This window comes from Doryrhamphus excisus, linkage group LG7 (assembly GCF_037039965.1).
Source record: "Doryrhamphus excisus strain RoL-2023G ecotype Guam linkage group LG7, RoL_Dexc_Guam_v1.1, whole genome shotgun sequence".
Classification (NCBI taxonomy): domain Eukaryota; kingdom Metazoa; phylum Chordata; class Actinopteri; order Syngnathiformes; family Syngnathidae; genus Doryrhamphus; species Doryrhamphus excisus.
Window position 1 is genome coordinate 17736880 of NC_136363.1, and position 15554 is coordinate 17752433.

At 41.3% G+C, this 15554-nt stretch overlaps 1 long non-coding RNA gene across 5 annotated transcripts in view; it reads right to left on the reverse strand.

Annotated features, from left to right (window-relative positions):
• LOC144899557 (uncharacterized) overlaps nt 1-15554 on the reverse strand; it is a 30400-nt gene that overhangs the window by 1072 nt on the left and 13774 nt on the right. For 3 of the 5 annotated variants that reach the window (XR_013627769.1, XR_013627770.1, XR_013627772.1), the window contains one exon: nt 8057-8187. This is a non-coding gene — a long non-coding RNA (uncharacterized LOC144899557). Of the gene's footprint in view, nt 1-6900; nt 7037-8056; nt 8188-15554 lie in introns of those variants that run through there. The other 2 variants (XR_013627771.1, XR_013627773.1) reach the window with 1 other exon arrangement.

Consider the following 15554-nt stretch of genomic DNA (forward strand, 5'->3'; position numbering starts at 1 on the left):
GACCCTTGTGAGGATAAGCGGTACAGAAAATGAATGAATTAATGTTTCTATTTTAGTCGGGAACTGATATTTTCCCAAAACTTCCAGATGTTCTACTACTGATTACTGAAGAATGGAAAAAAGGTAGAAAAGGTATAAATAAATAAAATGGGCTGCACAGCTGTTGAGTGATTAGCGTGCAGACCTCACAGCGAGAAGACCCGAGTTCAATCCCACCCTCGGCCATCTCTGTGTGGAGTTTGCATGTTCTCCCCGTGCATGCGTGGGTTTTCTCCGGGTACTCCGGATTCCTCCCACATTCTAAAAACATGCGAGGTTAATTAGCGACTCCAAATTGCCCATAGGTATGAATGTGAGTGTGAATGGTTGTTTGTCTATATGTGCCCTGTGATTGGCTCGCCACCAGTCCAGGGTGTACCCCCGCCTCTCGTCTGAAGAAGGCTCCAGCACTATGCAGTATCTACAAGTCAAATACTTTCATACAAAAGTGATGCAAAAGGATGTCCAAAAATGCTGTAAATTATTATTATCTAGTGATATTAATCTGGGCTTTTCATTTTTATTTAATTTAAGTAATAAAAGTTTATTTAATATTTATTTTCAATATCTAATATTACTTTAATTTTATTTATATTGAAGGTGAATTTTTTTTCAGATTTTTATTTTTATTTGCAGCTATTCAATGGGCTCTGAATACAACATTGGTTCTTGTTAGCGGTGTCACAATAAATGAAAATGAATTGACTAATTTTCTGTGTCTATTTACCTCATCTCCCATCTACAAACAGGCAGGAAGAGGGACGCAACTTGATGTGTAGAACAACGGCATGAACGGCCGTTCTGTAACCCTGGTGAGGATAAGCGGCATAGAAAATGAATGGATGAATTTTCACATATCTGAAATAGCCTCATTCCTGTTATTGACATCCTGTCTAGTTTTGGTAAATACTGTACACTCATAGGCTATACTTAGCATTCACAGTTATTGTGTGTGTTTTGGAGGTTTTGGGACCCTTCCAGGTTCAAAATAAGCTGTGGTAGCTACCTAAAAACACGATTTTGGCACCTGACTAAACGGAAAGGTGGTATTCCTGGACATCCTGACTTAAAGAAGTAGCAACCTAAAAAAGCTGAAAGTTGACCCCTCTGAAAAGTGCAGTTTCAGACCATTTTTTGCATCTTGTTGGTACCCTTAATGAGCTTTTGGAGGTTTTTCTCAGACCTCCTGGACTAAAATGGGCCCATGAAAACAAGTGGTGTTATTGTGCTTAGTGCAAGCTGCTGCTTCGGCATGCCAGCCTTCAAAATACCTTTTTATGTGGACAAACGTTTTTTTTTGTGTGGACGAGAGTAGGGAAAAATAGTTACCGATCCAACACTCGACAAAGGTCTTTGGGTTGATGCTCTCACCAGCATCTGTGACCCGCATGACCACTTCAGGTACATTTTGTAACTCTGGCACAAACTAGAAATAATGATGCGACTGGCGGTGAGTTCGGATGCCGTGTGCCGTGTGCTTACTCCAACAAGGTCCTTGTGGTGCGACGACACAAAAAGTAGATAGGCAATTATCCTCACGACGACACTTTTGACCCTTCCCGCTAACTGTGGGGAAAACATTTTTTGGACTTGGTTGTCATGGTTACATACAAGTATCAAGAAAGTTTGCCACTCTGATCATTGAGACGAATTGAAATGAATTTATGCATGATGAGTTGAACAGCTAGGAGACACGGGTTCAATTCCACCCGAGGCCATCTCTGTGTGGAGTTTGCATGTTCTCCCCGTGCATGTGTGGGTTTTCTACGGGTACTCCGGTTTCCTCCCACATTCCAAAAACATGCTAGGTTAATTGCCGACTCCAAATTGTCCATAGGTATGAATGTGAGTGTGAATGGTTGTTTGTCTATATGTGCCCTGTGATTGTATATAACAGTATAGTGTATAAAAATATTGTATATAACAATATAACAGTCACTAAAGTCATCACACAGCAACTTCACACTCAAATATACAAACATATACCAATATGAATATTAAAAAAAACAACTCCTTAAAAGTTTTCCCATACTGTATTGCATCTGAGCAACGCATTCATTGGGGGGCTGCAATGACGTTAGCCCCTCTCTGGGCTCCTCAAATAAAGACACACATCATCAAAAGTATAAGATCCAAATTGTCCATAGGTATGAATGTGAGTGTGAATGGTTGTTTGTCTATATGTGCCCTGTGATTGGCTGGCCACCAGTACAGCAAACTCCACACAGAGATGGCCAAGGGTGGGTTTGAACTCAGGTCTGCTAGCGGTGGGGACTGCACGCTAACCACTGGTCCACCGTGCAGCACACTATGCAGTATCTACAAGTCAAATACTTTCATACAAAAGTGATGCAAAAGGATGTCCAAAAATGCTGTAAATTATTTAGTTATCTAGTGATATTAATCTGGGCTTTTCATTTTATTAAATTTTAATAATGAAAATTGATTTAATATTTATTTTTAATATCTAATATTACTTTAATTTTATTTATTTATTTTTATTAATATCAAATATTTTTTTCCAGATGTTTGTGAGTGTGAATGGTTATTTGTCTATATGTGCCCTGTGATTGGCTGACGACCAGTCCAGGGTGTACCCCGCCCCTCGCCCGAAGACAGCTGGGATAGGCTCCAGCACCCGCCGCAACCCTTGTGAGGATAAGCGGTAGAAAATTAATGAATGAATAAGTTGAACAGCGCACCGTTTCTATTAATTATAACAACTTCCACATAATGAATATACTTTGATATGACTTATAAGCATATGTTTCTGATTGTAATTAGTAGTTTGCACTGTTGGACCGTCTGTATTGGTCCTGGCTAGATGTCAGTCGTCATGGTGATATGATGGGCTGTGATGAGACAATAATGTGCCTCTTTAAATGTCTCTTACTGTATGAACGCGAGGGGCGTTACTTAATATCCTTTAACTGCTGTATGCTCAAGGCTCTGGCCGCTGAGAGGTGAACATTACAGATGCGTAAATGAGTGTGACCTTACTTGTCTTCTTGTCTGTGCAGGAGGGGCGGGGGGGTTGTTGGAGCGCATCCCAGCATGCTGTGGGCAAGAGGCTAAGTACAGTTTTGGCAGGTATCCAGCTCAGGGGAGGCAGACCGGAGATTGTTACCGAGACACCTTGTTGAGGAATCGTCTCTTTTTTGAGTCTGCTACTAAAAATCCTTCAGTCCGTTTTGGGGCCTTTTTGGACCCCTAAAGCCAAGGCAGCAATCCAAAACCAGAACTGGAGAACTGGACAAAACCGGGGATGCACGGCGGACGAGTGGTTAGCGCGCAGACCTCACAGCTCAGAGACCCGAGTTCAATTCCACCCTCTGTCATCTCTGTGTTTGAATGGGTTTTCTCCGGGTACTCCGGTTTCCTCCCACATTCCAAAAACATGCTAGGTTAATTAGCGACTCCAAATGGTCCATAGGTATGAATGTGAGTGTGAATGGTTGTTTGTTTATATGTGCCCTGTGATAGTATATATATATATATATATATATATATAGTATAGTGTACAAAAATATTGTATATAACAATATAACAGTTACTAAAGTCATCATACAGCAACTTCACACTCAAATATAGAAACATGTACCAATATGAATATTAAAAAAACTCCTTAAAAGTTTTCCCATACTGTACTGCATCTAAGCAACGCATTCATTGGGGTGCTGCAATGACGTTAGCCCCTCTCTGGGCTCCTCAAATAAAGACACACATCATCAAAAGTATAAAATGCAGATGTATTTACTACACTAAAACGGTCTGAAAGTTTAATGAATGTTAAGGAATGTTTCCTCCCACATTCCAAAAACATGCTAGGTTAATTGGCGACTCCAAATTGTCCATAGGTATGAATGTGAGTGTGAATGGTTGTTTGTCTATACGTGTCCTTTGATTGTATATAACAGTATAGTGTATAAAAATATTGTATATAACAATATAACAGTCACTAAAGTCATCATACAGCAACTTCACAATATACAAACATGTACCAATATTAATATTTTAAAAAACTCCTTAAAAGTTTTCCCATACTCTAATGCATCTTAGCAACTCATTCATTGGGGTGCTGCAATGACGTTAGCCCCTCTCTTGTCTACATATGCCCTGTGATTGGCTGGCGACCAGTCCAGGGTGTACCCCGCCTCTGGTTCAAAGACAGTTGGGATAGGCTCCAGCACCTTCTGAAAAGTGTCGTTTTGGGTCAATGTTGGGGCCTTTTGAGACCCCTAATAGAGAAGAGGTGAATGTAGCGTCAATGCCATGGCATGGTTTAAAGACCAAAGTACTCACTATTGGTATGCTACAATATGCTGTGATGTTTAACCTTCATTACACAATGCCGTGTATCTGTGTAAATGTACGTCTTTCCCTGGGATGCATATCAAAAGTTGGAACAATACCCAACCCCACCAGCAGTTCTCCCATACACAACCATGGACTAGGGTTGGTTTCGATGTTGGGCCTCTAATTGCCGACCAAATGTCAAGGTGTCCTCACAAGCTACCGGAGGTTGTAATAGCTTTCTGAGCTTTCCGTCCACGCTGCCTTGCTAGGTTAAAAAGAAACACAAAAGCCTCCTGTCTGCTCTTAATAGGAAAGTTAGGAGCGAGCACCTCACGTCTCTTGAATTATTCCAAGGATGCACGTTTGACCTCCCAAGAAAAACCCAACTTCGGAAAAAAAATAATCATTCAAATTCTTCCCACCATCCACTATCGTCTTACAATGTAGTGGATTTTCATCGCTTGTTCCATCCAAAGCAAACAGCTTGGGGGATACTTTCTTTTGGGGGGGAGGGATTTAAAGAGACATTTCAGAGAAAGGCACCATAATTGCCACCTAAAGGAATAAAAAGTCAATGAAACAGTGGGTGTTCAGTGTTTCAGCACATTTCCAATGGCTAAAATTACACAGTGTACACAGCAAAACAACTCTTACTGAAAATAACATCAAAACAACAAAGACAAGAAATATAGTCGAGTTGAAATGTATAGAATTGAAGGGGGCCACAATGGGGGTACATAAGGGAGGAGGCGGGGCTTACAAGCTTCTGAATACCAACTAAAGGGTGCCAATTAACACTTTTTCATTCATTCATTCATTTACCGTTTATCCTCACAAGGGTCGCGGAAAGTGCTGGAGCCGATCCCAGTTGTCTTCGGGCGAGAGGCAGGGTTCACCCTGGACTGGTGGCCAGCCAATCACAGGGCACATACAGTGCATCCGGAAAGTATTCACAGCGCTTCACTTTTTCTACATTTTGTCATGTTACAGACTCATTCCAAACTGTATTAAATTAATCTCTTACCTCAAAATTCTACACAAAATACTCCATTATGACAATGTGAAAAAAGGTTTTTTTGACATGTTTTGAATTTATTAAAAATAGAAAACAAAAAAATCACATTTACATAAGTATTCACAGCCTTTGCTTAATACTTTGTTGATCCACCTTTGGCAGCAATTACAGCCTCAAGTCTTTTTGAATATGATCCCACAAGTTTAGCACACCTATCTTTAGGCAGTTTTGCCCATTCTTCTTTGCAGTCTCAAGCTCCATCAGGTTGGATGGGAGACATCTGTGCACAGCCATTTTCAGATCTCTCCAGAGATGTTCGATCGGATTCAAGTCTGGACTCTGGCTGGGCCACTCCAGTGGTTCTGAAGCCAATCTTTTGAGATCTTGGCTGTGTGCTAATGTCTACCGTCTATATCAGAGGTGGGCAAATATTTTGACTCGTGGGCCACATTAAGTTAATAAAATTGTTTGGGGGGCCAGAATATATATTTAACACAGACACAATATTTTATGCTTATAATTTTCCTTTTATTTTATCTGTAAAAGTGTTATACTATCAAACTATGTAATTTAATTTTACAGTTTTGTTGTTTTTTTTTTTACTAAATAAGACATCCGACTTGCAGGTCATGTTGCCAGTTTGTATGTTAAAACTTAGAAAGCAACTGGCGGGCCGGATTCAAACACTTGGTGGGCCGCATGTGGCCCCCGGGCCGTAGCTTGCCCACCCCTGGTCTATATGGTCAAGGTACATGACCAGTCTACTGAGGTCAAGAGCACTCTGGAGCAGGTTTTCATCCAGGATATCTCTATATATTGCTGCATTCATTTTCCTTCTATCCTGACTAGTCTGCCAGTTCCTGCTGCTGAAAAACATCCCCACAGCATGATGCTGCCACCACCATGCTTCACTGTAGGGATGGTATTGGCCTGTGTGCTAACCACTCGGTCACCGTGCAGCCCAATTTCAGATTCAATGCTAGCAGCATAGAAAACCTGTTTATGACTTTGTAAACACAAATCACCATTATTAGATACAGACATGAAAGTGACATACCTATAGTCACTTTTACACTTCTAAACAACGGCCATGGTTTTAAATATGAGCAAGTTAGCATGCTAACTAGTTCGCATCTGATGTATTTACTGTATCCTAAACATAAGAAAGCATTTCAAACGGAGTGGGAAGTAGGACAAAGAAGCCATAAACTCACCACTTCCACACTAAATAGGAGTTTTCACGCCACCATGTCGGACATGTCACTTTTACACTTCTAAACAACAGCCAGGGTTTTAAATATTAGCAAGTTAGCATGCTAAGAAGTTTGCCTCTGATGTATTTACTGTATTATAAACTTAAGAAAGCATTTCAAACGGAGTGGGAAGAAGGACAAAGAAGCCATAAACTTACCACTGCCACACTAAATAGGAGTTTGTCTGTCTACGCATGCACGGGGGTTTGCCTCTGATGTATTTACTGTATTCTAAACTTAAGAAAGCATTTCAAACGGAGTGGGAAGAAGGACAAAGAAGCCATAAACTTACCACTTCCACACTAAATAGGAGTTTGTCTGTCTACGCATGCACGGGGAGAACATGTAAACTCCACACAGGCGGAGGCAGGTATTGAACTCGGGTCTCCTAGCTGTGAGTCTTGCACGCTAACCACTCATCCACCGTGCAGCCCTAATGGGAAAAATATGTTGTGAAAATATGAAATTACATACAATATGGGAATATTTTGAAAAAGCTAAATAGGTAGCACACTGAGTCCTGAGTGAGCTGAATATTTTAATGTTGGATTTGTTTGAATTGTTTCAGAAATGGAGGAGTAGTTAGCAACCGAAAAATTGGGAATAAATATATGAGCATTCAAAGAATTACTAAGAGCAAGAAAAAGCACAAAATAAACACCCAATTGTTAAAAATGTATCCAAGTTTGAGAAAAGCCTTAACATTTCCAGCCAGGAGAACCTCCTACAATCCGCTATGTGTGTTTTACCTCCTGCAATATTTATATCAAACATCAAAAATCGACACCTTTTTGTTTGACTCGGCGCCAACTGGCCAAAATAAATCAGACGCTGCCGTTTCACAGTGTTTAGTTTCACGCACAGAGGCGTCATAAACTCCTGTCGGCGCTACATCGATTCCTCAAATCCTCCTCCAAACTGAAAACGTAATAGCGGCGCAGCGTCAAATGCCAGCAGCGGCGGCGGAGCTGATGGGAATTGATTAACTTCTGGCTGATAACGGTTGTTGTCTACATTAATGCGGGTGGCGCCTCGGCATGAAAAGCATCTGGATTTGTGTTGATGTTCTTTGACATCACATGACGTCAGTTGATGGTGGACTCCAACCGATGTCCAATAACTACCCTCCTCCTCTATTCTCCCCATATGAAATATTAACTAATCATTTTACAACGGATATGGATGTGGATTTTTAGCAGGTGCGCGGCAGCCGTTGTGCCTCGAGGGCAAAGATTAGCCGCTGCCGCTTGCGTCCGCTTGCCGACCGAGTGTTAATATTCAACCCTTAAACTGACATTTCACTCACCCCATAGCTATTTTGCAGCTTACAAATAAAGTGGAGAGATGTAGTAATTTGTACGCTCATCCATTATTTATCACTGCATTTTTTCATTTTTTTGGGGTTGCAAATATTGGATGTTCAAGAGTGAAAATAAAAGCTTGATGTTCTCACCAGATGTCCTCAGGCCAGGACTAGGCAGGCTTAGTTTGAAGCTTGCACGTCTTTTGTTAATCATCTTTGTACTCTCTTCAAATTGGGGAATCCATAAGGAGCATCATCATCTCAGTGGAACACAGGTGCAGCTGCAAATAAAGAATCATAAGGCATCATAAAATATCAATAAATCCGGAAGGAAGCTCATCAGAAAATCTGAAAAGCAACATTCATACACAATAACTGCATTCATAGGAAAATAAAAATCTGTTGCATGTTTTTTTTTGGTTTGAAACAAAAAAAAATGCAGGTAAAAATCAGAAGCATGAAGAAACAAAATAACCATGTTTTTTTTCATATGCTGTTGTTTTTTGCACACATTTATCTGTTTGTTTGCTTGACTGTGTTCAAAATAACTTCAAAAGTTCTGAAGGGATTTGAATGAAATTTGCAGGAATTGTCGGAAATGGGCCACGGAAGAATTGATGACAATTTAGGGGTGATTTATTTTTTTAAGAATTTTGTTCAGGACATTTTGCCTTCCTGGAACATTGCTCTATCGTGTTAGGTGTTAGCATGCTAACATGAACATTCATATTCATGAAAATCCCCCAAAATGCTATGATGCTCATGTCAGCATGATAGCAATGCTAACATGCTATTATTAGCATGCTGGCACAGGGACAAAAATTTGACTCATGGGCCACATTGAGTTAACGAAATTGTCCGGGGGTCCAGAACATATATTTAACACACATACACTATTTTATGCTTATAATTTTCCTTGAATTATTTGTCTAATATTATCTGTAAAATTGTTATACTATCAGCTGTATGTTCTCATGTCTGTTTTTTCAGGAGCACTTTAAACATCACACCACACCAAACTATGCAATGAAATTTTACAGTTTTGATGTTGTTGTTTTTTGTTTTTGTTTTTTTTTTAAGAAGTAAGACATCCAAAGTCATGTTGCCAGTTTGTATGTTAAAAGTAGAAATACTTATAAAGCAACTGGAGGGGCCGGAGTCAAATGCTAGGTGGGCCACATGTGGCCCCCGGGCTGCAGTTTGCCACCGCTGACCTAGCATAATGGTGTCTACCCATGAAAAAGGCTAAAAATGCTACTACGCCAAAATTAGCATACTAGCAATTCTAATATGCTAAAATTAGCATGCTAAACATAGCATGATAGCGTTGTTTATATATGAGCAATTTTCTACTATGCAAATATTAGCATGCTAACACCTAAAAAATTACACGTTTTTCCAGCCCAATGGTTAGAATTTTTATGAATTTCTTTCTAGTTGTTCAGACCATGAATGAATATCCGTAGAATTAAACAACAATGTCGACAAGCCATTAAAAGCAGTGCTCCTCAATAGGTCGCATGCAACTGGCAGGCCGGATTCAAACGCTTGATGGGCCGCATGTGGCCCCCGGGCTGTAGTTTGCCCACCCCTGACCTAGCATAATGGTTTCTACCCATGAAAACGGCTAAAAATGCTACACGCTAAAATTAACATACTAGCAATTCTAACATGCTAAAATTAGCATGATAAACATAGCATGATAGTGTTGTTTTTTTTATATATGAACAGTTTGTATGCAAATATTAGCATGCTAACACCTAAAAAATTAAACGTTTTTCCAGCCCAATGGTTAGAATTTCGATGAATTTCTTTCTAGACGGACAGACCACGAATTAATATACAGTGAAGAAAATAAGTATTTGAACACCCTGCTATTTTGCTATTTCTCCCACTTAGAAATCATGGAGGGGTCTGAAATTTTCATCGTAGGTGCATGTCCACTGTGAGAGAGATAAACTAAAAAGAAAAATCCAGAAATCACAATGCATGATTTTTTAACAATTTATTTGTGTGATACAGCTGCTAATAAGTATTTGAACACCTGAGAAAATGAATGTTAATATTTGGTACAGTAGCCTTTGTTTGCTATTACAGAGGTCAAACGTTTCCTGTAGTTTTTCACCAGGTTTGCACACACTGCAGGAGGGATCTTGGCCCACTCCTCCACACAGATCTTCTCTAGATCAGTCAGGTTTCTGGGCTGTCGCTGAGAAACACGGAGTTTGAGCTCCCTCCAAAGATTTTCGATTGGGTTCAGGTCTGGAGACTGGCTGGGCCATGCTAGAACCTTGATATGCTTCTTACGGAGCCACTCCTTGGTTTTCCTGGCTGTGTGCTTCGGGTCGTTGTCGTGTTGGAAGACCCAGCCACGACCCATCTTCAATGCTCTGACAGAGGGAAGGAGGTTGTTCCCCAAAATCTCACAATACACGGCCCCAGTCATCCTCTCTTTAATGCAGTGCACTCGTCCTGTCCCATGTGCAGAAAAACACCCCCAAAGCATGATGCTACCACCCCCATGCTTCACAGTAGGGATGGTGTTCTTCGGATTGTACTCTTCATTCTTCTTCCTCCAAACACGCTTATTGGAATTATGACCAAAAAGTTCTATTTTGGTCTCATCTGACCATAAAACTTTCTCCCATGACTCCTCTGTATCATCCAAATGGTCATATGCAAACTTAAGACGGGCCTTGACATGTGCTGGTTTAAGCAGGGGAACCTTTCGTGCCATGCATGATTTCACATCATGACGTCTTAGTGTATTACCTACAGTAACCTTGGAAACGGTGGTCCCAGCTCTTTTCAGGTCATTGACCAAGTCCTGTCGTGTAGTTCTGGGCTGATTCCTCACCTTTCTTAGAATCATTGAGACCCCACGAGGTGATATCTTGCATGGGGCTCCACTCCGATTGAGATTGACCGTCATGTTTAGCTTCTTCCATTTTCTAATGATAGCTCCAACAGTGGACCTTTTTTCACCAAGCTGCTTGGTAATTGCTCCGTAGCCCTTTCCAGCCTTGTGGAGGTGTACAATTTTGTCTCTGGTGTCTTTGGACAGCTCTTTGGTCTTCGCCATGTTACAAGTTAAAGTCTTACTGATTGTATGGGGTGGACAGGTGTCTTTATGCAGCTAACGACCTCAAACAGGTGCATCTGATTCAGGATGATACATGGAGTGCAGGTGGACTTCTAATGGGCAGACTAACAGGTCTTTCAGGGTCAGAATTCTAGATGATACACAGGTGTTCAAATACTTATTTGCAGCTGTATCACACAAATAAATTGTTAAAAAATCATGCATTGTGATTTCTGGATTTTTCTTTTTAGTTTATCTCTCTCACAGTGGACATGCACCTACGATGAAAATTTCAGACCCCTCCATGATTTCTAAGTGGGAGAAATAGCAAAATAGCAGGGTGTTCAAATACTTATTTTCTTCACTGTATTTTGAATCAAACAACAATGTCGACAAGCCACTAAGAGCAGTGGTCCTCAATAGGTCGCATGCAACTGGCAGGCCAGATTCAAACGCTCGGTGGGCCAGATGTGGCCCCGGGGCTGTAGTTTGCCCCCCCCCCCGACCTAGCATAATAGTGTCTACCCATGAAAACGGCTAAAAATGCTAATACGCCAAAATTAGCATACTAGCAATTCTAACATGCTAAAATTAGCATGCTAAACATAGCATGATAGCGTTGTTTATATGAGCAATTTTCTACTATGCAAATATTAGCATGCTAACACCTAAAAAATTTCATGTTTTTCAAGCCTAATGGTTAGAATTTCCCCGGGGCTGTAGTTTGCCCCCCCCACGACCTCGCATAATAGTGTCTACCCATGAAAATGGCTAAAAATGCTACTACGCTAAACTTAGCATACTAGCAATTCTAACTTATCATGGTAAAACCTAACATGATAGCATTGTTTATATATGAACAGTTTGCTACTATGCAAATATTACCATGCTAACACCTAAAAAAATTCATGTTTTTCCAGCCCAATAGTTAAAAATTCTATGAATTTATTTCTAGACGGACAGACCATGAATGAATATCTGTAGAATTAAACAACAATGTCGACAAGCCATTAAAAGCAGTGGTCCTCAATAGGTCGCATGCAACTGGCAGGCCGGATTCAAACACGGGCAGTAGTTTGCCCACCCCTGACCTCGCATAATGGTGTCTACCCATGAAAACAGCTAAAAATGCTACTCTGCCAAATTTAGCATACTAGCAATTCTAACATGCTAAAATTAGCATGCTAAACAAAGCATGATAATGTTGTTTATATATGAACAATTTGCTACTATGCAGATATTATCATGCTATGATGGCCGTGTCAGCATGATAGCAATGCTAACATGCTATTATGAGCATGCTAACACCTAGCACAGGGGTGGGAAAATATTTTGATTTGCGGGCCGCATTGAGTTAACAAAATTGTCCGGGGGTCCAGAACATATATTTAACACACATACTATTTTGCTACTATGCGGATATTATCATGCTATGATGGCCATGTCAGCATGATAGCAATGCTAACATGCTATTATTATTATCATGCTAACACCTAAAAAATGTCATGTTTTTCTAGCCCAATGGTTAGAATTTCCCTGGGGCTGTAGTTTGCCCCCCCCCCCGACCTAGCATAGTAGTGTCTACCCATGAAAACGGCTAAAAATGCTACTACACTAAAATTAGCATACTAGCAATTCTAACTTAGCATGGTAAAACTTTGCTACTATGCAAATATTAGCATGCTAACACCATGTCATGTTTTTCTAGCCTAATGGTTAGAATTTCTGTGAATTTATTTCTAGACGGACAGACCACAAATTAATATCTTTTAAATTAAACAACAATGTCGAGAAGCCACTAAGAGCAGTGGTCCTCAATAGGTCGCATGCGGGCCTGCCAAACATCACCGGAATAATGTCCTCTAACTTGATAAGTGCTCATCCATGCAGGACTATACATCCATATAAATCTGAAGAAAATGTTATTTTAATTTTAATAGACCATGCGGCCCTCATAAGGTCTGCTGAGAAAAATTCAGGCCCTTGGACAAATAAAATTGAGGACCTCTGCTTTCCAGAGTCGTCACTTGACAGGTACGAACACAGCAGTCACGTAAAAATAGGTACATAAATAAGAACAGAATTCAGCTCCACCGGCGTGAATCCCACCTGATGCTGACAGGTCACTGAGGGGTGATGTGGAGCTTTCATTATCTCCGTGTAACTTATGTAGGAGTGAAGCAGCATATCTATTTTCCTAACAGCCTTTACACGGTGACAAGCGACGTGATCGCAGCGCCGCCGGGACGTCCCTGTTGTCTTTAAATAGCACCTCTCATAAGGTGTCCCGCTCGGCACTTGCTTCCTTTCTGCCCAACTCCCGGCTAGAGGACGTTGTCAGGACACGGCGGCTAATACATGCTAATGTTGCCTTCTTCCCCGTTTCGCTGCCGTTAGATTGATGGCTCAGCAGTGCTTCTCATTGATCAGTCTCACAACAATCTGCGTCTCCGATGAAGGCGGGCCCCGCAGGGATTGTGTATTCTTCCGAGGGAACCTCATCCCTGAGGGTCCGACAGTGTGGCATGCCGGATCGATAACTTTCAACTTATTTGTGTAAATACTTAGTAACCTTGCCGATTTATCATCAACGTGAAAACTGCAGAGGATGGTGGTCTACCTGCCTGCATGCCTGCATGCCTGCCTGGCTTGCAGCTTCCAAGCTGAGCCGCTCGGCTCTGGAAAAGGATTACAGGAATGATGGGAATTAATTATGCATTCATCATCAACTTGATGGATACCACACGTTCAAATTCCAAACTATATTTCCCCTGAGAGGCAAGGAGGAGGGGAGTGTGCTGGTTCCTTTGGGGGGGGGCTTCTTTAGAAAGAAGCTGTCACTTTCCTTTCTGAAGATGAAACTTTGCTTACCAGGAGAATAGGGACATATTTAAAAAAAATCCCCATCCAGGTGGAAAACACAGATGTCTGTACGTTGCATTCCAAAGCAATAGGTGCCGCTATAACCCCCCAACTCCGAAGCCTGAAGACAACAACATTAAACTCGAACATTAGTCGTACTTCTGAAGTACAGGAGATTATAATTAAGCCATAGATTAGCCGCGTTGCTGTATATGTTTCATTATTGAGACATATTCAGACTTATTCAGACGTAATGGCGTCAAAACTCCTATTTAGTGTGGAAGTGGTAAGTTAGCGGCTTCTTTGTCCTTCTTCCCACTCCGTTTGAAATGCTTTCTTAAGTTTAGAATACGGTTAATACATCAGAGGCGAACTAGTTAGCATGCTAACTTGCTCCTATTTAGTGTGGAAGTGGTAAGTTTATGGCTTCTTTGTTATACATCAGCGGCGAACTAGTTAGCATGCTAACTTGCTCCTATTTAGTGTGGAAGTGGTAAGTTGCTTCTTTGTCTTTCGTCCCACTCCGTTTGAAATGCTTTCTTAAGTTTAGAATACAGTAAATACATCAGAGGCAAGCTAGTTAGCATGCTAACTTGCTCCTATTTAATGTGGAAGTGGTAAGTTGAAGGCTTCTTTGTCTTTCGTCCCACTCCGTTTGAAATGCTTCCTTATGTTTAGAATACAGAAAATATATCAGAGACGAACTAGTTAGCATGCTAACTTGCCCCTATTTAGTGTGGAAGTGGTAAGGTTATGGCTTCTTTGTCCTTCTTCCCACTCCGTTTGAAATGCTTTCTTAAGTTTAGAATACAGTAAATACATCAGAAGCGAACTAGTTAGCATGCTAACTTGCTCCTATTTAATGTGGAAGTGGTAAGTTGCTTCTTTGTCTTTCGTCCCACTCCGTTTGAAATGCTTTCTTAAGTTTAGAATACAGTAAATACATCAGAGGCAAACTAGTTAGCATGTTAACACGCTCCTATTTAGTGTGGAAGTGGTAAATTGGCCACTCCAAATTGTCCATAGGTATGAATATGAGTGTGAATGGTTGTTTGTCTATATGTGCCCTGTGATTGGCTGGCGACCAGTCCAGGGTGTACTCCGCCTCTCGGATGAAGACAGCTGGGATAGGCTCCAGCACCCCTCCCGACCATCGTGAGGATAAGCGGTAGAAAATGAATGAATGAATCCTAAATTCACTGATCGCGGTCCCGGTCCTGCAAACCTAGCAACTGACTTTCAGTAGAATGATTTTGTTAACAATATTGTGTTGTTTCTGGCCCAATATGTTGTCCACTTCATCAGCGACTGCGCTTGACAAACGACGGCTGGAGCGCGATCCACCTCGGGCGGCGTCAGCGTCGTCCTTATTTGTCATAAGTGTCCGCTGTTTCCCACGGCTCCGAGCGCAAAAGGCCAAAGAACATATGAGGAGCATGCATTTTTAATGTGACATCCTCATCAAATCCGCCGTGGCTCGACTGAGCTGAATACCAACCACGCTTTATGCCGTCTTCCAATTACAAGCTACGACGACGCGCCCATGCGAATGTGAGCCTTGAAGGGCACATCCGCCGACGGTGACGACGACGACGACATCGCCTCGGAACGCTGGTGAACTTTGCCTCTGTGCTTGATTAGGAAGTTTGGAGGAAAAGCTCGACAATAAAACATGTTGGAGGCACATTATCGCAGCCTGGTGAT